The following is a 23556-nucleotide window of genomic DNA, read 5'->3' as shown; positions in this document are numbered from 1 at the left end:
TTAGGTCCTATGATGGTGTCACTTGAATAAATATGTGGACAGAGTTGGCATCGGGCTTTGTTGCAAGGATAGGTTCCTGGGTTAGTATTTTTGTTGTGTGGTGTGTGGTTGCTGGTGAGTATTTGCTTCAGGTTGGGGGGCTGTCTGTAAGCAAGGACTGGCCTGAGGTGGGTATTGTACTTTTAAGAATGCAAGAGCCTACTGAAGTGAAAAAACAGATGGACAGAGCCAGAAGAGTACCCAGAAGTCACCTACTACAGGACAGGCCTAACAAAGAAAATAACAGAACGCCACTAGCGGTCATCTTCAGCCTCCAACTAAAATCTCTCCAATGCATCATCAAAGATCTACAACCTATCCTGAAAAATGATCCCTCACTCTCACAGATCTTGCTATTTTCCCCTGAAAAGTTATTTTGAGTGGCAGTTTTAAATTTCTAATCTGAAATTTATTACTGATGCATACAAATTATAGTAAAAATCAAATATCTCTATATTTAGAAAACAGCTAACTGAAATTAGAAGTTTCAGGAGCGGGGGGAGAGGGGGAGAAATTCAGTGAAAATGACACTGGAGGTAAATCTGGAATACAAAAAGTGGATAGTCTTTCCAGCAATTCCACAATAATATATTATATTTTAATCTCCCTTAACCAGTCCAAAAACTCAAGATCAAATGCTTCTGACTTACTAGTAACACTCTAATTTACGATGATATTATAGGGTTACATCATGCATATATGGTCAATAACTATATTGCATTCGGAATATATAACTATCAGTACAGGAAAATACAAAACAAAAACATACCGTCAACTGTGTGTCCTTTGAAAAACACAGTTATCACCATTTGGTTGCTGAAGCATACTACAGCAGGCCATCAGCCAGCAGCAGACTGTGATAAATTCTTTATATAGGAAAACATTCCCACTACATACATATTACATCTGATTATATTTGTCATATAAAACATACGAGGGATAATAGCTGCCTCTGTTCAAAAAGAACAGGCATCTGTGAATCATTCAACTCATGCACCAATATCAAATTATGGCCCATATCCTAATCCAGACTTGACAGGGTCATACATTTACAGTACATCAAAACCACCACTGGATGGCAGGAAAAACAGTTGATAATTTCTTCAAGCTTCATAAACTCCCAAGACGCTAGTGAATGACTATAAAACCAGATGAATCCAAATATACCATCAATGTGAAGTTACATATGCAGTACAAATGCCAACTCCATGCAAGCCCTCAAAGTGGCAGAAGCTTACACAATATTGTAGGAAGTCTTAAACCCTATAGAATATTGAGTAGTTTTAGCGTTACTCATATTCAAAGTCATCATAATTTATGAACAGCTACAACAAACAAGCTGGCAATGGCAGAGGTTGCGTGGTAATCCTGTAATGTACCACAGATTAAAAATTGAATTTTTAAGTTATCATTAATGAGACCAAAGGAGATGTGACACTCTACTCTATCAATCTCACAAAACCCAGTACCACAAGGTTTCAGCATGTGCCCCCAAATAGCACACAGTCTTACAGATTGAAAGCTGCCAGACAAACCCACAGGACTCCTTTTAAAGGAATATATGTTACTTCTATTTAAAGAAGAGGCAGCTTCTAAGAGGAAACAGTGGAGACTGAATTTACAGTGTACCTAACACTAATCAGTGTTCTATTCTCTCCAGCTGAAAAGCACACTATAAGAGAGGGTTACTCACCTTGTGCAGTAACTGAGGTTCTTCGAGATGTGTGTCCCTGTGGGTGCTCTACTTTAGGTATTCGTGCGCCCCTGCGCCTGTAATCAGAGATTTGTGGTAGCAGTGCCCAGTTGGGTCGCACATGCATGGTTCCAGTCTCGCGCTGCTTTAAGCAATTATCTGTTGCTGTACAACCAACCCCATCTCAGTTCCTTCTGTACTGCCTTTGGCTCAAGTCAGAGCATCTATCAGCACCCCTGTGCTTAGTCTTGGTAGCATAGTTTTCTCACAAGTTCTAGTTTTAGTAGTGCATTAGTTTTTTTACATCCCCGTTTATTTTCTTTCCCTCACTATGAGTTTAGGTTTCCATTTTTGAACCATTAGAGTGGAGTCTTCATTCTCCCCTGGCGGTGGGGGAAACGCTCCCCTGAGGGGCATGCCCAGCTCACCATGTTTTAAACGCTGCCTCACCTGCAGGCTGTCGATACCTGTGTCAGATGGGCACTCACAGTGTGTTCATTGTCTAGGCGAGACCCAAGTACTTCAAAAAATTTTGCACTGCCTTCATGTGATGTAATTAAATGGGATTCTTTCATTTGACTGTTTTTCTTCAGATCCTACCTGTACTTTATCACCTTTTATCCTGCCCTCTTTACTAGGATATAGGTAGATCCTCCCCAAGGGATGTCTGTCTGAACCATGTGTTCCTCTGCCCATCAGCTTTCCCCCAGCCCTTAGTTTAAAAACTCTTCTGCGACATATTTAATTTTATATGTCAGCAATCTGGTTCTGTTTTGGTTGAGGTGGAGCCCATCCTTCCTGTGTAGATTCCTCCTTTCCCAAAAGGCTCCCCAGTTCCTAATAAACCTAAAATTGTCCTCCCTACACCATTGTCTCATCTATGCATTGAGATTCTGCAGTTCTGCCTGTCTAACTGGCCCTGCATGTAGAACTGGACACATTTCAGATAATTCTACCAAGGAAGTCCTGGACTTTAATCTCTTACCTAGCAGCCTAAATTTGGCCTCCAGGACCTCTCTCCTACCTCTTCTTGTTGTTGGTAACTACATGAACTATGACCACCAGCTCCTCCCCAGCACTTCACATAAGTATGCCTAGATGCCTCGAGAGATTTGCACCCTTTGTACCTGGCAGGCAATTCACCATGCAGTTCTCCTAGTCATTACAAACCAACTATCTATGTTTCTGATGATCGAATCCCCCATTACTATTACCTGTCTCTTCCTAATAACTGCAGTTCCCTCCCTTAGAGGGGTATTCTCAGTGTGAGAGGATAACATGACATCATCTGAAAGCAGTGTCCCAACTATGAGACCATTTCCCTCCACTCCAACTTGATGTTCTCCTTTCCCAAGAGTTTCATCCTTCTCAACATCACCGAGATTGTCAGAATGGGGATGGGACCATGCTATTGTGTCCCTGAAAGTCTCATCTATGTACCTCTGTCTCCCTTAGCTCTTTCAGTTCAGCCACTCTGGTCTCTAAGGGCCATGAGCTGCTTACATTGAATGCACACATATGCTACTTACACTGCATCCAGTGCAATAAACTGGATAGCCACCACTCCGCTGCTGGACTTCAGCTTGCATTATTTTTACTCTGTTTTGTGTTTTGTTTTGGGAGGGGAGTTACTGATCTAAGTTTAGAATATGTTTGTTAGGTGTATCTGGCTCTCCCACTCCCTCACAAAACTCCCATTTATTAGCTTCTCTGGTTACTTATAAACTGGCTTTTTAAAAGCCTGTTCTCCCTGAATAGCCCTGCCCCTTTTTTAAGGGATATTAAAGGGATTAGGGATGAAAGGATTGTAGACTACAGTCTCATTAGGAAGCTCTCAGCCTTGCCTACCTGACTGCTAGGCTCATCACACAGTGCCCTAAACAGACCACATTATAAATTTCAATCAAGCGAGCACACGACACAAACAAACTAACTTACGCACTCACCCAAAAGATCATGTAGTCTACTCCTGGAGAACTCCCTCACAAAACTCCTGTTTGCTGCTCCTGTTCACTAGCTCTAATATAAACCCCTTTTGATAGAGTCACATTTAAAAAAATAGGCACATTGATTCACTTTATATTTCTGCCCTGGGTTGGGGCCCAGATTCCCATTTTGTAAATGCAATTTGCACCCAGAAGTCTGTCCCCGCATTTTTCCTATTGCAAATCTCAGCAAATAGGTAGACACTCAACTTGATGTGCACCAGTTGAAACAGAAGCAGGGCAGAAATCACAGATTTGTGTTCTTGCAGGAGAAAAAACTTTTCCACTTTTCTTGCAGGAGAAAAAACTTTTCCATCTATCAGATATAGGGAGAATCTTGTACAGCAGTCTCTGGGACATCCTGTGAAAACCCCAGGGATTGTTCCATACAATTCTGCAGCTTTTACAGGTCAGTATTATACCAATGTAAACAATGTCACAAGAATAACCCCATTGATCAATGTATGTTATGTGTCCTTTTCTGTGCCAGATCCACAAAGGATAGAAGTCTACTACAACCCCAGCTACAGATTTCGGCTCTTCATTTCAAGCTGTGGAAGCTCATATTTTTTGCAGTGCAGGTGTCCAGTTCAATCCCCACTGTTGGCCATGATGTGGGCCATCACTTAAGCATAATAAATCTTACTGGATTTGTTAAAATATAACTATTTTGGAGACCCAGAATAAAAGTACTGAAGATAAAAAATAAAATTAGCACATGGGTGTGAACCAAAGCCCCACAAATCTGGAAGGAAATAGAACTTCGTTAAATTTGGCCCTGTACCCAAATTTTACTGCTAGCACTGTTTCTTTAGCGGGACAAATCAAAACCCCAGATCTTTTTTTCTCATATCTGTGGGGAAATAGCCTCTGACCCTGAATGTGGATTTTTAAAATAAATCCAGTACTCCAGCATGCAGATCTTTATATGATGATCACCTGCTCATTTCCTGTGCCCTGTGATATACAGTTTGACACATAAATTATCAACACCAGGCTTTAGGTTTAACAGCCTTTGGAGGTGAATAGGGACAGTTCACACCTTAACGAGCTATCATGTCAGGCTATCTGCAGACTGAGGCAGATTGCACTGCATTGGTTTATACTAGATTCACACTTCAAAGGACAACTTTTACAACCATAACAAGTAGAGTTTTTTTTTAATGGAAACAGATTTTCAGAACACAAGATGGCATCCTCAAAAAAATAATAATAAATAAATAAATAAAAGGAACAGCAAGCTGGCGCAATTCAAATCCCATATCTTGGCTAACCTTAAAGGAAACTTACAGCCTTTTTTACAATGTAAATATGTTTGTGTGAGAGAGAGAGAGAGAGAATTTAAAAAACACCACCATACTTTTCATACCTCTTAATCAAAGTGATTGCTGATAAAGCCTAAAAAAAAGCCAGTCACATTTTGGAAAGGCTTTGAAGAAAGTTGGCATGTGAATAAGAGAAAATATACAAAGAGCAGCTCATAACAAATCTTGCATGCCTCAACGTGATCTGTCTGTGAAAGGTTTCTGTGAATTTGATCATTGCAATAAAGGTCAATTTTGACACCTCTGCAATTTGCAACTAAAGACCTTGTTTTCAAAGAAAGTAACATACTAAAAAATGCAGACAGCTCTGATCCACAAAGAAAACTGATGTATGGGAGCTCTTACACCTGCACTCTAATTTGCATTCAAGAACTGGGGAAATAAATAGCCCTGCCTGTAAAATGGCCAAGAATATTATAATCCTTGCACTTGGAAGGCCAGATTGTAACAATACTAACTGGGCTAAGCCAGGGGCACTTAGGAAGGGAGACCAGGACTCTCGCTCAAAATCTCTCTTTTGCTTTGCTTGCTTGCTGAAGGAAGAAAATTATGCCAGGCATACATCCAGCACAGTGTATATTCCCAGTCATGCCACCAAAGTCAGTGGAGTTCCACCCAGGATGAATATGGTCCAAAGCTTATGCACAGCACAGTGTAATTTACAGAGTAAGAACCAACCAGAATCTTTTAGAGTCTAAAATGAAATTTATATTTCAGACTGACATATTTGGTTCTACAGCCAAATCCTCAGATGCCTGGGTGATTAACTGAGTCTTCCTGTTTTGAGGCTGTGAGATATGTCTCAAAGGGTATATCCAAACAGTGTTTTGGAGTGAGCCTCCCAATGCCGATCAACAGATTCAGAGTAGCAGACCTCACACCAGTGCTCTAAAAATAGCTGTATAGACAGCACATTAAAGTTGCTGCTCAGGCTGAATCTCAGGCTCTGAAACCTGGGAGGGTGGCTTCAAAGCGATGTCCTTAAAGCTATTTTTAAAGAACCAGCGCACGCATTTCTAGCCCATTTCTTTCAACCCAGGCTAGGAGGCTCACTTCAAAATGCCATGTAAACATACCCAAAATGAAAAGGAGTACTTGTGGCACCTTAGAGACTAACCAATTTATTTGAGCATAAGCTTTCGTGAGCTACAGCTCACTTCGTCGGATGCATACTGTGGAAACTGCAGAAGACATTATATACACAGAGACCATGAAACAATACCTCCTCCCACCCCACTCCCCTGTTGGTAATAGCTTATCTAAAGTGATCACTCTCCTTACAATGTGTATGATAATCAAGTTGGGCTATTTCCAGCACAAATCCAGGTTTTCTCAACCTCCGCACCCCCCTTCCCCACACACAAACTCACTCTCCTGATGCTAATAGCCCATCCAAAGTGACCACTCTCTTTATGGGCTATTAGCAGCAGGAGAGTGAGTTTGTGTGTGGGGGGGGGGGGGCAGAGGGTGAGAAAACCTGGATTTGTGCTGGAAATGGCCCAACTTGATTATCATACACATTGTAAGGAGAGTGATCACTTTAGATAAGCTATTCCAAGCAGGAGAGTGGGGTGGGAGGAGGTATTGTTTCATGGTCTCTGTGTATATAATGTCTTCTGCAGTTTCCACAGTATGCATCCGATGAAGTGAGCTGTAGCTCACGAAAGCTTATGCTCAAATAAATTGGTTAGTCTCTAAGGTGCCACAAGTACTCCTTTTCTTTTTGCGACTACAGACTAACACGGCTGTTACTCTGATACCCAAAATGGATTACTACATATTTCTGTAAATTAAGAACTGGCAGCATCTGCTCTGGTTGGCCCCAGAACTTCACACTGTAATGGCCTTCTAGACCAGGTTTACTAGGTAAACCTGAGGTGAAGCATGCATAGCATCTTCCCATACAGTGTCTGGCATAAATTTCATGAGAACAACATTTGTAAGTGAATTGTCTCAAGACAGCCTCTGAGCCTGAAGCCTATACACACCACTGAAGTAGAACAAATGGTAGCAACAGTGAATGAATGAAGATAGTTAGGATTAGAAACCAGACTTACAAATATAGTCTTGTATCTGGCTTGGGAAACTCAAAGGAAGTTTGAAAGTTGAAGAATCTAGTTAAAAGAGGGCTAGCGTGTAACACCATAATATAGGCTTGCAGTGTTCTGTAAGAATACAGGAACTGAAGAGTGTTGGAATGAGAATTCTAACATACTGCACCAGATGGTACAAGTGTGTCACTCCCTTGTATTCTAGCCACATTTCAATTACTGCCTGTCATTTGGAAGCACCCGTGTCACTTTTTCACCTCAAATGGGAAGCATTAGGTCCCCCCTCAAAGCTCTAATGGAGTCAAATGACACCACCAATTTTTTGTCTCTCTCCCCAAGCCTTTGAAGCCTCTCATTTGGCAGCCTTCTTCCTGTAGTAGCTGGATTCAGTGCCCTCTGGTTCTTCCCAAAGCTATTTTCTTCTCTTGGCTGGTGTGGTTGTTAAAGTAATTCAGGGTACTCCTTCTGCCACTCTCTGGGGGCTGAACGTGTTGCCTCTTAAAAACTGGCTTCTGTTAGCGTGCGCACTAAATTCTGGCCCATGCAGACAGCCTACCGTATTTTATTAAAAATCCAGAACCACCTGAGAAACCCATTTTCAGGGCTGGGGTTTCATGTGGCTTTGGATGTACTATAAAGAGGAAGGAGATGGATTTTTCTCCCCCTTGATGTAGGTCTACTTATTAATTCTTACTTGATTCAGTGGTGCTAGACAAGTAATTCTTTGATTTCCAGTGAAAATGAGTGGCCTTAATGGAACTTGGAAGAAACGTTAGGATGAGTCACAGTGAATGTCAGATATCGACTGTGACAGTATCTGGTTCAAGGAACCAGTCAAGAAATCTAGAAACAAGATCAAAGTTAAAGTTAAATGAAGCTCTCCATATATAAGCCAGAGGACAAAAAGCAACTAGAATCAGGGGTTCAAAACAGAAAACAGAATATAGCTCACTTTATCAGAAGTTAGTCAGCCAAACTCCTAAGCAGGGGGATAGGTAATATTGGAACCAAAGGAAGAGAGCAATAAAAAAAAATCACTGACTTCCATCAACAGCTGAACTTCACAACCACCAGAAAAAGGGTCAACATTTCAAACCATCATATTGGATAGGTTTTTTTCTTCTCCGTTTGAGGACACTGACAACACCCAAGATAGACTAGGTGGTGGTCAAAGGTCTTTTCTCTAATTCCCATGGTAATGTCTAGGTATTTTATGTTTTCAACTTTTTTAGTATGTTACCACATCACACAACTCCATCCTTTCCCCATTGTTTCTCTTAAGAGTCATGTTCCCTGATTATATTTTAAGATAATGCAATACTCATCTGGATACAAAAAAAGAATTAGATTACTTCATGGACGATAGGTCTGTCAATGGCTATTAGCCAAGATGGACAGGAACACAACCCCATGCTCTGCGTGTCCCTAAAAGTCTAATAGCCAGAAGCTGGGACTGGATGACAGGGGGATGGATCTCTCAAAATTGCCCTGTTCTGTTCATCTCCTCTGAACCATCTGGCGGTGACCACAGAGGGAGGTTTAGGTTGGATATTAGGAAAAACTTTTTCACTAGGAGGGTGGTGAAACACTGGAATGCATTACCTAGGGAGGTGGTAGAATCTCCTTCCTTAGAAGTTTTTAAGGTCAGGCTTGACAAAGCCCTGGCTGGGATGATTTAATTGGGGATTGGTCCTGCTTTGAGCAGGGGGTTGGACTAGATGACCTCCTGAGGTCCCTTCCAACCCTGATATTCTATGATTCTATGAATACTGGGCTAGATGAACCACTGGTCTGACCCAGTAAGGCTGTTCTTATGTACAAGACCTGCCTAATGCACGCTTTTGGCTAAAATCTTTATATGCTTTTTTCAGTCTCAGACACCAACACTGCTTTGCTAACAGGGCACAATTTTAAGATCCTGCCAGGAGCCTCTCTCGTTGTTTTTGCTGGCTAAGTAAAAGGCTGATTAGACACTGCACTGAGACTCCTCTCTCACTTGTTGCTCAGGTTCTTCCTGCCTTGAGAAGATGAGGCGGAGACCTCCCTGTGTGGCCAGCACAAGTGGCAGCAGTCCGCAACCATTATCACTCCTTTAGTGTATTGACTTGAGGACAGAGGACTGCCCAGGGCTGTGGGGATGACATAGGAAATACCAGATGTGACAAAGGCGCCCAAGGGAGAGACAGAGAAAGAACAGAAAAGAGGTGAGGAGTGTGAAAGAGGAGCCAAGGACCTTTGAAGGGGAAGAGAATTCTACCAGGGACGAATGGAGCTTTGTGGGGATTAGACGGACGGAGAGAAGATATCTTCTCAAGACAATGGGAAAGGGAAACAGGAATAAATAGATTGGTCCTTTTATCCAGATAGGTCACAAACAAAACCACATATTTTAATTCTCTGATTTTCAAAAGAAATAAGACTTTTTTAAAGAATTGAACAGAAAAATTGAGATAAGGTGTCTGAGAGGAAAATATCAGCTATGGGTACAGAGTGAGTTCCTTTACATTATCAAAGGGAAGACAGAAAGAGAGAAGATACCTCCTAAAGACTATGGCTTTCCCTGTGCTTGGAATAGCAAAGGGTGGAAGATTTTTTTGAGAAAGTCACTTCTGTTATAAAAACTAGGATAATGGACTATAGTGAGGGTGTTTCATATGCTCATGTTCGTCATGTCTTTGTAAATGTTTATTAAAGCAGAATCATATTATCATAACAGGTTCCTACATATTTAACATCATCCTGACTTTTCCCTCAAATCCTCTAGGAAAATCATGATTATTTTCCTTATAGAATGCATGTTTTAGATAAAGTTCAGTTTGTTCATGTTCCTGAAATTGGACAGAATTGCAATACGTTTCTGTCTGAAAATCTGAGGGGTGAGGACCAAAGGGCATCTGAATAGCATTTTTCCCTCCTTGCAAATTATACATTCTCTTTTCCTCTCTCTTACAAGAAAACATTCTGTCATACCAAATGTTCATACGCTATTGATGTTCCTGGCTCAATGAGTTTGTTCCCCCCATGGAACACTAAATGTATTTGCTAATTAAGGTCTTTACAGACAAGATTTTTCTGTTTGTGCTTTTGTAAATTTTTGTCTCCCCCTTGAGGTAGCAGGAATGTATGATTGTATGGAAGTTAGTAATGAGGTTGTGGTTGAGTCAATATTTTTAAATGCATGGTTTTTATTTGTAGAATTTGCAATGCATATTCATGCATATTGACAAAAATAACTCAAAATATATTTAAAAATTAAATATTCTAAGGGGAGCTAAACATCCCATGACTTGAATTTTTCCACATTATTTGCATACTTCTTGTAGGGCTTTTTTTTCCTCTCTTTTTTTTTTTTGCCTTTAATTCATTTCAAGCATTCCTATGCCAGCCATATGATTATAGTGAAAACTTGCATTCTATTGTTCAACCAAGGAATAGTAGGACATCGTGTTGTAAATGGCCTAATTACATTAAGTGCTCTTTCACAGAACATGCCCTAGATTCTAGATCAAGTAATATTCTAGCTGACTAGAGCCCTACATTAGAGGTTTTTATAGGTTTTATTCTCTCTCTCATCTTCAGCAGAACAGTGTCTGCAAGAGAATTGGTGCATTTACTTAAGTACCAGGGAGTTAAGGGAGCAATTGAGGAAAATAATATATTATAGAGAAGCTAAGAGATTGCTTTGCATCAGTCTGCTCCATAGAGCATGGTAGGGGAGATACTGACTCAACCTACTTCTGTCAGAAATAAAGAAGAGGTACTACCTAAGATTGTGGAGTACAAGGGGTTGTGGAACAAACTGATAGACTGCAGTATAACAAGCCACCTGGTCTAGATAGTATACATCCAAGAGCTCCAAAAGACTTCAAGAATGAAGTGGCTGCCCTGGCAATATAAATATGCACTCTCTTTAAAAAACAGCTATTATGCTGGAGGACTGCAAAGTAGCAAATATTGTTTTCATCTTTTAGAAAGGTGCTTTGGGTGAACCTGAGAATTACACAACAGTGAGCCTTACCCTCTCCATCAGGAAAATTGGCTGAAATGACAGACTTAACATTTTGAGACTGTTTAGTTTAGAGAGGAGATGAGAAGAGGACCCATGGTAGAAAAATACAAAATCATGAATGGTACAGAGAAGGTAAATTGGATATTCTTATTTACCCTCTCATAATACAGGAATAAGAAGACACTCCATGAAATTGAAAGCCAACAAATTTAAACAGAAAAAAAAAAAAAACCCTTTCATACCCTATAAAAAAAACTTGCTACATACCCTGATGCAACAGTCCTCAGCTACCAAAGGGGTTTGGACATGGTACCGTCATCTTTTTTAAAATGAAAATAAACCCAGTGCCATTTACTTTTTACATTTCTTGCTGAAACCTCAAAATGTATTTAACCTTTCATTGAAGAGTTAACTCCAACTGCCACCAGAGTTTGCCAGCTAATGAAAATTCAGTTAGATGAAGTGATACTGGAACAGCTAACCTTTGTATTCCTTCATAAAAAGCACCCAAAAAGGAAACATATGTGTAGGCAGGGATCAATCACTTGCATTCACTGAACACTGACTTTAATTAGTTCATCACTATGAAAAAAGGACAATATAAAATAATGGTTATTAAAAATATGCTCTATCAGAAAATTTAACCACTCCATGCAGCCAAAACACACTTACACTCTTCAAACCTCTCATCTGCCAAACAGAAGGGGAAAAAAGATTGTAGTTTCTTATACATTTTTATTGTAGCTCATGGACTGTTAGCAGCTCCTCTCCCACTGAATAATGGCTGCAAACAAGATTTTTAAAATACACATTCTTCAGGGACATTTTCCCTAATCAATAACATTAGGGTTAATTAGGCTTTGCTCATGTTACCTAAAAATCTATATTTGTCCCTGGACTCACCAAAGGTAAAATTAAGGAGTAAAGTAACAAGGAAAATATAGATTGCAGATTACAACCTTCCATAAATTTGCTCAAAGTAAGGAAAGATCTACCCCTAAGCACTAAAGGTTCCAGTAGTCAGATCTAGAGAGGGAGTTGATCCAAACCAGACCATGAATGTGACCAAACTAAAACAGGGGTAAAACAGGAGCTGATACCAATGAGCTGTGGTGAGCTCAACTTAAGAAACAGTAAATATTGCCAACTCAGAATTCACATATGTACTCATGCTGTTCTTAATGCTACTATTTGAATGTAGCATGTAATGCACCAGGGAACTCAATCTTGTTGATTCTGCAATAAGACATATAGAAATGCCTTTTACACATTGTCTTGTATTAGTGATTTATCTTTTTGATTTTTTGTTTTACTGCTCATAATACAAATAAAATCTACTTTACTCTGTGGTCCTCTGTCTTGAATTATTCACCATTAGAACCCTAATTAATTTGAGTTCCATGGTAGAAAAAAGTAAATATTAAACTTTGAGAGGTTTATTAAGTGTTTATGTAACTTGGGTTTGAAGTAATCTTTATACCCTACATAACACACACCCTATGAAGTTCAAGGTGCTGTTTTTGACCCATAAATACCTAAATAGTTTGGGTTCTAGTTACTTGAAAGAGACCATCTCTCTCATCGTGTCAAGCCACCACAGATTTGATCAGCTAAGGCACTTATAACAATAGCCCTCTAATTTAAAATGGAAGATAGCTGGGGGCAGGACATTCCCAGTGAGGGATTCTCAACTCAGACTTACTATCCCTCTTAGTCCATCAGGATCCCCGTTTAGTAAACTTTCAGGGTACCCTGCAAGATGCATATGATTGTGCAGACTTCCCGAAGGGAGGAGGGAATAGAAGGTAGCTTTGGGAATCAGGGGTAATGCAAAATGTGAGTCTGTTGTGAGAAGGCCCATTTATTACCAGTCTAAACTATTGGCTTGTTTTACATTTTTGTACCACACACAGAGCACTGAATAGGTGCTTTTATAAATGTAAATAAGAAGTTACAATAGCTCAAGGCTTAAATTCATGTTCATTGTCAAACTGCCCAAAACAAAAAGATAAAATTTCTATTCAGAAAGTCTCTGAAATGGGAGAGATTTTTATTATTATAAATTAATAATGATCCAATCTCTTTACTCTGGCAGGCTCTAAGTCTGAAAGGATTTAGCTGGTCTCTCAAGCTGCCTATACAGGACAAAGCTTTACAGGAGTTGCCATTCTTCCTCCTGTAAATTTCAAGCCATCTGAGCAAGCCTAAGATTAAAACTATTGAGCAATTTATCCACCTCTGAATTCTCATCCCATCATACTAGCTCAGTAATTATTTCAGAGAGGCAGATAAAAGTTTAGGCACCTTTTCCAACTCAATTACTTAGTCAAGTCCTCTATTCCAGCAGGCATTCGAAGAGGTTATCATGACAGGCTCACTTTAATCACACCTAAACCTTCAAAATGTATTCAGGACTGTCAGCTCCTGCTGCTAGCCTGTCATCCGAAGCAGAAGGATAATTACTGTAAGAGAGGGAAACATGTCCCCCAAATACCATCAGTCAGTGCTGTGTGCACTTACACACATTCTGTGTACGTACACATGCGACAAACACCAGAATGTATTTCTAAGAGATGCCTGCTCATTCATTCTTTACGGATTTTTATTTATCTCTTGAAATACATGAGACTAATCAAAGAAAAGCAAAATTTGTAAATAAACTTACCAGTAAGATTAATTATCAAAGATATATATATATTTACAAGCAGTGCTTTTATATTTTAAAGGTAGGATTTTTTGGGTGTACAGATTACATAATATCTCAAGCTTCAATACATATGAGCTAGAGCTACCATTCAGTGACATGTGCATACCAAACATTCTCCTTACAATATGGAGTATAAAGGAACAAGTTCAGACCATTTCTTCTTGAGAAAACAGACTGATGCAACAGACCACTTTTTAGATTATAAAAATACCTAGTGTGTTGCTATGCACTTTGTATTTTTTTTAAATAGTAACAAAATGATATGGAATAGTTCTTGGTAATCTAATACTCATTGGTTTGGGGAAGAATGAGTGTGTGTTCCTCAGTAGGACAGGGGATGAGGTATCTTTCTCAGGCTTTTTACCTAATAATTTAATGCATCTGGCTTGTGGAATTCACTTGTATATCAGTTTTAATGTGGCTGGGTGACTATAATCATTGCAAGTTTAATTGTTGTTAGGGCATGCAGTGCTTCTGCATGGGCTTATTTTAATTGCTGTTAAATTTAATTGAATAAAATGGCAGCAAGAGAAAAACTGCTAAAATAAGTTGTACAGTTTTCACAATCATGGAACATTTAAGGAAGTAATATAAAAAACTGGCAGTCAGTTACTAGATCATACACCGTTTTGACATATTCTAGGCAGTTCACTTTACAGGGTATTTGCAGAAATTGCACAGCTGCTATGAAAATAACAGATCTTGATACTGGAAAAAACAGAATGAGTTATTGGGGCAGCAAGGTATAGATGAAAATCCTCTAGAGTGTTCGCTACGAGATTTATGATACTGCATTCACTAATCAATCAAATGAATGATAGACAAGGTCACAAATACTTGTGCTGGTCCTCAGTACTGGTACCTCCAAAGAAGTGTAAACAATATTTTACATGCATTTTGCTAAGATGAAAATAACATCAATAAATATTTTGGAAACACTTATTTTTGCAGTTAATGTTTTATGAGATTCATGTGGGATAGCCAAATACACAATTCTAAAAATGGCATCCTATCCAATATACTTTCTTATGAATGGTGAAAGCATTAAGAAATCCTAGAATCCCTCAAATAAGAGGTTGTACATAAAAGCTGAAATGTTACTGGTTACCTTTTCCAGATCTGAAAAACAGTACTGTGAGGTTTGAAAGCTTGTCTCTTCCACCAACAAAAGACTGGGCCAATAAAACATATTACCTGACACCTCTCATAAAAAGCTAAAACATGGTAGAGACCAAAACTAAGGCCTGGTTGAGGTTGACATAGCTAAATCACTCAGTGGTGTGAAAAATCCATATCCCTGAGCACCGGAGCTCTGCTGACCTAACCCCCATTGCAGATACAGCTAAATTGATGGAATAATGCTTCCATAAAGCTAGCCACCATCGCTCAGGGAGGTAGTGTTTTTATCTCTAGTGAAGGAAAAACGCTTTGTCACTGTAGGCTGCATCTACACTACAGAGTTATGGTGACATAGCTACAGCATAGTACCTAAGCTGCTGTAGTTTCTGTAGTGTAGACATAACTTAGTCCCTGATCCTAAAATTTATCCCAATGGGGGACACAGTTCTTATATTACTTATTCAGTTAATTTCTTGTAGGTCTCACAGAAGAAATTGGGCTGTGACACATGAAAAGGAAACATCAATGGGGCTGCAGGACACAGTGTTGCAAGCCTCCAGTGAAATTAGAGAATGCGCCTCTACCTTTGAGAATGGATATTTATTGGGGAAAAAAGCCTCTCGAAGCCAAGACAGTAAGAAATAATCTTAGCACAGAATCTCCTCAGATGCTTTAAGAACTGGAACAAATTTCATATTCAGTAATTGCATTTAAGAGAAAGCAAGACAAAGCATGAAAAAGAGATCAAATGCTATCACCGCTCAGATGTAAGTAATGCATCAGAGCCACCTACTGAGAATTTCCATTAAGAACTCACTAGCTCAGGTTCTGCTGTGAATGCAAAAGTTGGAGGCACTCCTGCCTTTATTTCTCCACCAGTACAGTAGCATAATAGTTTCCTCTCATTGTGGAGCTATGGCAAGGTTCCTCCCCCACTCTGAACTCTAGGGTACAGATGTGGGGACCTGCATGAAAAACCTCCTAAGCTTATCTTTACCAGCTTAGGTCAAAACTTCCCCAAGGTACAAAATATTCCACCCTTTGTCCTTGGATTGGCTGCTACCACCACCAAACTAATACTGGTTACTGGAGAAGAGCTGTCTGGACACGTCTTTCCCCCCAAAATACTTCCCAAAACCTTGCACCCCACTTCCTGGACAAGGTTTGGTAAAAAGCCTCACCAATTTGCCTAGGTGACTACAGACCCAGACCCTTGGATCTTAAGAACAATGAACAATCCTCCCAACACTTGCACCCCCCCTTTCCAGGGAAATGTTGGATAAAAAGCCTCACCAATTTGCATAGGTGACCACAGACCCAAACCCTTGAATCTGAGAACAATGAAAAAGCATTCAGTTTTCTTACAAGAAGACTTTTAATAGAAATAGAAGTAAATAGAAATAAAGAAATTACCCCTGTAAAATCAGGGTGGTAGATACCTTACAGGGTAATTAGATTTAAAACATAGAGAACCCCTCTAGGCAAAACCTTAAGTTACAAAAAAGATACACAGACAGAAATAGTTATTCTATTCAGCACAATTCTTTTCTCAGCCATTTAAAGAAATCATAATCTAACACATACCTAGCTAGATTACTTACTAAAAGTTCTAAGACTCCATTCCTGGTCTATCCCCGGCAAAGACAGAATATAGACAGACACACAGACCCTTTGTTTCTCTCCCTCCTCCCAGCTTTTGAAAGTATCTTGTCTCCTCATTGGTCATTTTGGTCAGGTGCCAGCGAGGTTACCTTTAGCTTCTTAACCCTTTACAGGTGAGAGGAGCTTTCCCCTGGCCAGGAGGGATTTCAAAGGGGTTTACCCTTCCCTTTATATTTATGGCAAGCTATTATTGCTATGTCTACATCAACATGGTTAGCTATTTGAACTTTCCACATAACCTTTTATTTCATGTAAAAATACCCCACAACAACACTACAATTGACTAGCTGTTAAGAGCAATTTCTATAATACCTAACTGGTCATGTTAATTGAACAAATCACCTTGTTTACAGGAAAATGTTATTAGCCATCCAACAAAGCACAAGAAATTAATGGAATGTCTGTTGGGCCAACAGGTTTATTTAACAATCACACAGCAGTTTAATAATGCTAAAAATCAGTTTATTTTCCAGCCCAAAAATTGTAGCTATAGTTTAAACTTTTGATTTTTTTCCTCCCAACTCCTAATTATCTAAGTAACAAAAATAAATTACAGTGCAGGAGGAGGGAATGGGGAAATGAAACACTTTATGCATTTGACACCTACCCATCTGGTATCTTAGAAATTCTTACCAGCAAAATGGCCAGGAAAAACAGAGCTTAAAGTAGAGTTTTTAGTAAAGCAAGAAAGTGGTTATTCCATCCAAAGACTGTGGCTGGCAACTGATATAGAAGGATATAGCCTTAAAAATATTAAAATTTAACTTTATACTTTAAAAAGATATTATGCCAGTACAAGTAGCACATCGGAAACCAGTGGCAGATGGCTGTCAAGAAATCCTTTCTCCTTAACTTTCCTAATGTGCTTTGCTTCTCTAGCTTCCTCTTCAATCGTTCGAGGACTGTGAGAAAGAAACATAGCCAACACTCCTCCTCTTTACACATGAAGTCAAGCCCAAGGCAGTAGTACTAAAGTAAAATGGATTGCACATCCTGAATTAACTTTCTCCAGTCTGCCTTGATCTCAGTGAGGTTAGATGGAATATGTTATTAGCATGCCTCATCCTATCACTGCTGAGGAGAGAGGGAGATCCAGTCCACCATACTCTGGCATAGGACCTTAGAGCGAGGGCCAGAAGAATGGGCTTACTTGCATGTACTACACTGAATCCCTGAGACCACTTTATCTCCATCAGTGTAGAACTAAACTTCATTTGGAACAACAAAGTAAAAATTCTTAAAAAGAAGCAGCAGAGGTTTCTGCAAAATACCATGTTTTGTGCAACACCCAACTTTCCATTAGTTCTACATGCTAACGGCTAATTTCACGTGTAAATAGCTATTTATGTAACTAATGTACACAGGCAATTAAGAAAAGGAGTACTTGTGGCACCTTAAGGACTAACCAATTTATTAGTCTCCAAGGTGCCACAAGTACTCCTTTTCTTTTTGCAAATACAGACTAACACGGCTGTTACTCTGAAACAGGCAATTAACTGATTTGTTCATGGCAGTGTATGTGTAAGCACTTTGGGACACACTTCTGGGCCTTTACTGATAAAAAGTGTGGCCCTATGTGATTTCTGAACATAAATATTTAAAAAATCATTAAATTAAAAAAAATATTACTTCAGTTACTGATCACACAGCTACCTGTAGGCAATGACTTTTCCAACCACTTTGGGGAGATGAACTATAAAATATAGTTCAAGTGAATACTCAAACTAATGTCAATTATTTACTCCAGCTCACAATTCCTTATTCAGTTTTGCTCTAACATGTGCCATTTTGCAATAAAAAAAATTGTGATAAAAATTATCTTTCTATCATAAAGTGCACCATGCAGCAAGTCAGAGTCAGCCACCCTGACATAAAAACAGCAATGTACAGTGTGAAAAAGTTTGTGGCCTGGAAGAACCAGTCAGGGGAAGCCTGCTGATTATGGAGTCAGATTCTTTTTCGACCGTAGAAAGTAATGGGTTGAGTTAAGGTAACTATAGCAGAATGTTACTGTTTGTTTAAATCTGGCAGCAGCTGTTGAAAATTCATGATTTTTCTCATGAGTCTCATGATATTTGGTCCTTTTCTTAAAGCTGCAGGCTCTTGGAATCATGTGCTGACAAGAGAATCTCACCTTTTATTTTAAAAAAGGTACCTCTCTAGCCCTCACAGCTGCAGACAATTGCTTAAAAATGTGGACCCTAAAGGCTCAACAACCAGCATGCAAATAAAAAACCCCAGAATTTTAATTTTAATAATCTCATGATTTTTTGCGGCCTAACTTGATTTTTGAATGCTTGGGTTTGGTAACATTAAATATTGCTGAAGGACTCCTGACAAGGATATGCATCTGAGGAAGTGAGCTGTAGCTCACGAAAGCTTATGCTCTAATAAATTGGTTAGTCTCTAAGGTGCCACAAGTCCTCCTTTTCTTTTTGAGACTGCTCTGACCCACATTAGGTGTTTTTAGAAATGCCTTGTGAAAGTCTTGCTCTTTACTGGCTTAAGAGGGTCATGTAACAGTTACTAAAGAGTCTCATTTTACTTCAGATTGTAGATTTACAGTCGTTTCATCATACAGTCTTTGTCTCAAATCTTAGCAGGCATAGATTCCACAGACACAGAAAAGGCATTTTTCAGATTAGCAGGGTCTGATTTAGTGATGGTAAGTAGCACACTAATGAGATGCATGGAGGCTTCCATACTACACCCAGGGCATTACAAGGAGATGTGCTGTGCTGAACCAATATCAAGCTTTGTCTACACTGAAATTTCAAAATCTGGCATAACTATATTGCTGTAAAACCTCTAATGTAAATACAACTCACACCTGTGCAACATGATTTGCACTGAAAACTGTATCTATGTTTGGTGTTTGCACTGCCACTATACGACTGGGGGAGAAACACTGGAGGCTAAAATCCCACTGAAGAAAAGTGGGATCCCACTTAGGGCTAGTCTACTCTAGAAGTGCTACAGAAGCGCAGCTGTACCAATGCAGCTGAACCGCTGTAGCACATCTGGTGAAGATGCTCTATGCTAACAGGAGAGAGTTCTCCTGTCAGCAAAATAAAACCACCTCTGCAAGAGGCAGTAGCTATATCAGCAGGAGAGCTTCTCCCACGGATAGTACTGTCCACACCAGCACTTAGGTTGGTGTAACTTACATTGCTCATGTGGGTGGCTCATTCACAGCCTTGAGCAACATAATTTACACTGCATAAAGTGTAAATTATGTAGTAGTATCTAAGCCCTTAGACTAGTTTAGAACTTCCAGAGGTATGGTTCCATCATCAACAGCAGTTGCTCCAAATTTATTTATAATGCACTTAAAATGAATTAGGTATTTTCCGAATACACAGAAAGACAATGCCTGCCCCAGCAAGTCTTCTACAAGACTGAGTCATTCATGGAAAATATTAATCATGTCACTTAATGTATTTCTGGAAGGCCCTCAGAGGAGGGCAGTATAAAAACCTGAATAGAAGAGAACAGAATACACCCGAACAAGATTGAGAGGTTAATATTAAAATAAGTCCCAGATCCAGTTATGGAGGTGCATATACTCATAATGTTTTCATATGAAAACATTGCCTGCTGTTCCTTTCACAGCGCTATTTCGGTCTGAGATTGCCAGAGGGCATTATGGGGACTTAAGCAGCATGTTTATTTTGCTTCTGGAGTTTTCCTTTTAGGAGGCTAAGTGTTTGCTTTGCTTTATAACAAGCCAACATCAGCACAGTTCAAATCATATTATACGCAATTTCATGAGATAAAACTTGGTACTCTCAAAAGTACCAAATTCTCCAGCTGTGATTTGCAGTTTCAAGCTAAGTTTGGGCTTATGTTCAGACACGCTACACTACACATTAAGTGATACATCTGAGCTAAACCTCATTAAAATTTACCCATCTCTAACGTCAATGTCATTAGTTGGAAGCAAACATTAACCTTCACTATTTTTGAGTGCAAAACAAAACAATTAAAAATCAATAAGAAACAATTGTCACTGCCAGATACTAAAGCTTTTTTGCACTCTGTGTACATGTATATATTTATGCGGGTATACATGTCTGCATGCATATTTACACAACCGCATAAGTCTCTCCTGAGTTTTTCCTGAATGTCAACTCCACCAAAATAGACAGAATTAAAAAATACAAAATTAAAAGCAAAGGGGAACATATCATTATTTGATGCCTCCCTCAATCAACTGTACTATGCTACAAATTTGCAAAAGGTTACATCTGTATGATCAGAAACTCCATTTTCCTTGTAATTTACGGTCAAGCCACAAATACATAGATTAAGTTATAGAAAAAATGTACTACTTTTCTCAGGATCCATCAAGTAATTACCATACATTTATATATAATTTGAAGACCCAGATATTCCAGTTAGCTGAGCTGTTCTCAGCACAGTACAGGATGAGGTTGGGATGGAAAAGGTGACTGCAACCTTCATAGTCCACTGACCTTAGGACCAGCAAGAGAACAAATTCTTCACACAGTTGCCCACTGCCAAAAGGGCCATTCTCACTATCAAAGATTGCTGTCACATAGGGAACATTTCCTGTGTCAGAGCATGGAATGGTGTAAGAGCCACAAGAACAGCTTTATGCCACCCAAGGACTCCCTTGTGCAGGAGAAATCCTCACAAGACCGTATCTACAGTTTGTGGCTGCTTTCTGCCACACAAAGGAACAGGGGTGGGGGACTAGCTTCTCACCCATAATATGGAAAATTAAACACTGGGACTGATATAAGAAATTCCAACAATATAACATACTATGCGTTGGCATATGACAGGGGAATATGTCCAACTTTGGATCCATTTAATAAAATTCACATCAAAACCAATTGTTTCTCATGTATAAAAAGAGCTGAACATTTCCATTGAATCTGGATTTTGAAAAAAACAACATTGTATGGGTAGGATTCAAACAACCCTGAATTATTCTATCCAAAAAAAGTTCATAAAAGCTCCTTTTAAAAAAACTATACATTGGAAAACTGAAAAAATTGCACCACGCAAAAATGACATATTACATGTTTTCCCTAGTTCCTTAGAACAAAAGCCTCCTAAAACCAAACCAATCACATTTATAAGAGGCATGAAATGAAAAAAGCAAAAACATAAAACAAAAAAATATATACCACAGCTTTCTCGTCAATATGGAGCAAACCTATTATCTGACCAAACTTCCAGAAAGGATTGAACACTCAAAAGTCGAGCCTTTAACACTGAAAAAGATTACTGCATTTCCTATTAGGAATATGTCTAGTACAAGACTCAGTACAAGTTCCCGGTGATTTTTATTTCACTCATACTTTACTACACTTCAGATTCTTGATATGTGGAGAGTAGACTTTGATCTCACGACAAAATACTGTACTTTTTTAAAAAGAGCCTTGATAGATATTGCTACAGAAAAAAAACTGTCAACCTCCACCACAAACCCTGCTTTTCCTCCAGCATTTATAATGGTATTAAATATTTTAAAAAATGTTTTTAATTTATAAGGAGGGGTCGCACTCAGAGGCTTGCTATGTGAAGGGGGTCACCAGTACAAAAATTTGAGAACCACTGCTTTAATGTCATTACTCTTAAAAAAACACAAAGCCTAAAACTATATTATGATTATGGTTTCTTGACAAATCTGAAGGGCCAGATTCTGATTTTATTTACATATACAGTACTTCACTGATTTCAGTGTAGTTAATCATGATTTTCACAGATATTCAGAAGGGACCGTTATGATCATCTAGTCTGACCTCCTGCACAACGCAGGGCACAGAATTTCACCCACCACTCCTGCAAAAAACCTCTCACCTATGTCTGTGCTTTTGAAGTCCTCAAATCGTGGTTTAAAGACTTCAAGGAGCAGAGAATCCTCCAGCAAGTGACCCGTGCCCCATGCTACAGAGGAAGGCAAAAAACCTCCAGGGCCTCTTCCAATCTGCCCGGGAGGAAAATTCCTCCCGACCCCAAATATGGCAATCAGCTAAACCCTGAGCATATGGGTAAGATTCATCAGCCAGATACTACAGAAAATTCTTTCCTGGGTAATTCAGATCCTACCCCATCTAATATCCCATCACAGGCCATTGGGCCCATTTACCATGAATATTTAATTACCAAAACCATGTTATCCCATCATACCATCTCTCCATAAACTTATCAAGTTTAATCTTAAAGCTAGATAAATCTTTTCCCCCCTCTGCTTCCCTTGGAAGGCTGTTCCAAAACTTCACTCCTCTGATGGTTAGAAACCTTCATCTAATTTCTAGTCTAAATTTCCTGGTGGCCAGTTTATATCCATTTGTTCTTGTGTCCACATTGGTACTAAGCTTAAATAATTCCTTTCCCTCTCCAGTATTTATCCCTCTGATATATTTATAGAGAGCAATCATATCTCCCCTCAACCTTCTTTTAGTTAGGCTAAACAAGCCAAGCTCCTTGAGTCTCCTTTCATAAGACAAGTTTTCCATTCCTCGGATCATCCTAGTAGCCCTTCTCTGTACCTATTCCAGTTTGAATTCATCCTTCTTAAGCATGGGAGACCAGAATTGCACAAGGAATTCCAGGTGAGGTCTCACCAGTGCCTTGTATAACGGTACTAAAACCTCCTTATCCCTACTGGAAATACCTCTCCTGATGCATCCCAAGACCGCATTAGCTTTTTTCACGGCCATATCACATTGGCGGCTCATAGTCATAGAATCATAGAATATCAGGGTTGGAAGGGACCCCAGAAGGTCATCTAGTCCAACCCCCTGCTCGAAGCAGGACCAATTCCCAGTTAAATCATCCCAGCCAGGGCTTTGTCAAGCCTGACCTTAAAAACCTCTAAGGAAGGAGATTCTACCACCTCCCTAGGTAACGCATTCCAGTGTTTCACCACCCTCTTAGTGAAAAAGTTTTTCCTAATATCCAATCTAAACCTCCCCCACTGCAACTTGAGAC

The 23556-nt window shown here is 39.4% G+C and overlaps 1 protein-coding gene across 1 annotated transcript in view; it reads right to left on the bottom strand.

Moving 5' to 3' along the window:
• Positions 1–23556, bottom strand: part of PTPRN2 (protein tyrosine phosphatase receptor type N2) — a 1054095-nt gene that overhangs the window by 820549 nt on the left and 209990 nt on the right. The gene's annotated exons all lie outside the window — the stretch shown is intronic.

Source organism: Lepidochelys kempii, chromosome 2 (genome assembly GCF_965140265.1).
Source record: "Lepidochelys kempii isolate rLepKem1 chromosome 2, rLepKem1.hap2, whole genome shotgun sequence".
Classification (NCBI taxonomy): Eukaryota; Metazoa; Chordata; order Testudines; family Cheloniidae; genus Lepidochelys; species Lepidochelys kempii.
The sequence above is the reverse complement of the archived record's forward strand: the minus strand, read 5'-3'. Positions and strand labels throughout refer to the sequence as shown.